Here is a 2,500-nt window from a genome sequence, read left to right as displayed (position 1 = left end):
CGCCACGAAGGTGTCTATCTCATTGCCTTTGTGGTTGATGCCATAATTACCACAACTTGCCTCCCCTCTCCTTCCCCCATCCCCCTCCCTCACTTCCTCCTCCTCCTTCCCCTCTCCTCCTCCTTCCCCCATCCCCCTCCCTCTTCTCCTCCTCCTTCCCCCATCCCCCTCCCTCACCTCCTCCTCCTACTTCTCCCCTCCTCCTCCTACTTCCCCCATCCCCCTTCCTCTTCTCCTCCCCCTCCTTCCCCCATCTCCCTCCCTCACCTCCTCCTCCTCCTTCTCCTATCCCCCTCCTTCCTCTCCTCCTCCTCCTACTTCCCCCATCCCCTTCCTTCCTCCTCCTACTTCCCTCATCCCTCTCCCTCTTCTCCTCCTCTTCCTCCTTCCTCTCACTCTCCTCTTCCTTCCCCCATCCCCCTCCCTCTTCTCCTCCTCCTCCTTCCCCCATCTCCCTCCCTCACCTCCTCCTCCTCCTTCCCCCACCCCTTCCTTCCTCTCCTCCTACTTCCCCCTTCCCCCTCCCTCTTCTCCTCCTCTTCCTTCCCCCATCCCCCTCCCTCTTCTCCTCCTCCTCCTTCCCATTCCCTCTTCTCTTCCTCCTTCCCCTACCCTCCCTCTCTCCTCCCTCTTCTCCTCCTCTTCCTCCTCCCTCTCCCTCTCCTCCTCCTTCCCCCATCTCCCTCCTTCCCCTTTCCTTCTCCTTCCTCTCCTCCTCATCCTCCTACTTCCCCCATCCCCCTCCCTCTTCTCCTCCTCCTCCTTCCCATTCCCTCTTCTCTTCCTCCTTCCCCTACCCTCCCTCTCTCCTCCCTCTTCTCCTCCTCTTCCTCCTCCCTCTCCCTCTCCTCCTCCTTCCCCTCTCCTCCTCCTTCCCCCATCTCCCTCCTTCCCCTTTCCTTCTCCTTCCTCTCCTCCTCATCCTCCTACTTCCCCCATCCCCCTCCCTCTTCTCCTCCTCCTCCTTCCCATTCCCTCTTCTCTTCCTCCTTCCCCTACCCTCCCTCTCTCCTCCCTCTTCTCCTCCTCTTCCTCCTCCCTCTCCCTCTCCTCCTCCTTCCCCTCTCCTCCTCCTTCCCCCATCTCCCTCCTTCCCCTTTCCTTCTCCTTCCTCTCCTCCTCATCCTCCTACTTCCCCCATCCCCCTCCCGCTTCTCCTCCTCCTCCTTCCCATTCCCTCTATCATTATCATTATTATCATTATAGTAATAACAATAATAATAAAAATGATAATAATGATAGTAGTAATAATAATTATTCTTATTATAGTAATAAAATAATAACAATAGTAATAATAATAATAGTAATAGTAATAATGATAACAACAACAACAACAACAAAACAACACTAGAGATTACACCGCTATCCAAAATCCCAAGGAAGAGTTAAGTGAAGAGTGGACACTCTTTCTGCTTCCTTGGCAAACGCCCAGGACTTCCACCACGCTTTACATCTTCCTTGGCACCTCGTTGTCGGAACAAGAGGGCGCTGTGATGTCAGAAGACTTAATCACGTGTTATTTAATGAAGATAAATCACTTGTTATGCAACTCTTGGTCTACTCTTGTTTCCCTGTGACTGCTTTGAGGAAGGGGGGAGGGGATAGGGGGTAGGGTAGGGTTGGGAGGGGGTAGGGGAGGGGAGGTGAGGGTTGTTGCATGGGTTGAAACGGCTGCACAGCTGTGTAAGGACAGCGCCTCGCCTGTTATTTAATCATTGGTTGCATCGTTCTTTCGCTTTCTCTCTTCTCTCTCTCTCTATTTATTTATCTATCTATCTATCTATCTCAATCACTGCATTTTGTCTCTGGCTTAACTATCTGTATCTGCTTTTCCCTCTCTCTCTCTATCTATCTATCTATCTATCCTACCCCTCTCTCTCTATCTCTCTCTATATATATCTCCCCCCACTCTCTCTCTCTCTCTCTCATTCTCTCTCTCATTCTCTCTCTCTCTCTCTTTCTCATTCTCTCTCTCTCTCTCTCTCTCTCTCTCTCTCTCTCTCTCTCTCTCTCTCTCTCTCTCTCTCTCTCTCTCTCTCTCTCTCTCTCTCTCTCATTATCTCTCTCTCTCTCTCTCATTCTCTCTCTCTCTCTCTCTCTCTCTCTCTCTCTCTCTCCATATCCCTTTATCAATCAATTTACTAGCTTTTGTCTGTCAACCCCGTTTTAGATGATATCAATCAATCGATCTATTTCTATAAAAACAGTCTTCCTTTTTGCTAGAATTGCAGTTTATTGACACGAAATCAAGTGAACTTTTTCGCATTCCACAGGATGACGTATGAGAAGGGATAGTCACGTGACTGCCACTTCTCGACCAATGATTATCGAGTGATTAGTGACGTCACTAAAGGTTCTGACGTCATTAACCGAGGGGGAAGGTAGGGAGAGAGATAGGAGGGAGGGAGGGAGGGAGGGAGTGGGAGGCGGAGTTGGAGAGAGAGAGCGCGAGAGAAAGAGAGAGAGAGCAAAAGAGATGACAGAGTGAGGGGAGAGGGCA

This window comes from Penaeus japonicus, unplaced genomic scaffold, assembly GCF_977035675.1.
Source record: "Penaeus japonicus unplaced genomic scaffold, GWHDUDI00000001_assembly GWHDUDI00000018, whole genome shotgun sequence".
Lineage (NCBI taxonomy): Eukaryota > Metazoa > Arthropoda > Malacostraca > Decapoda > Penaeidae > Penaeus > Penaeus japonicus.
The sequence above is the reverse complement of the archived record's forward strand: the minus strand, read 5'-3'. Positions refer to the sequence as shown.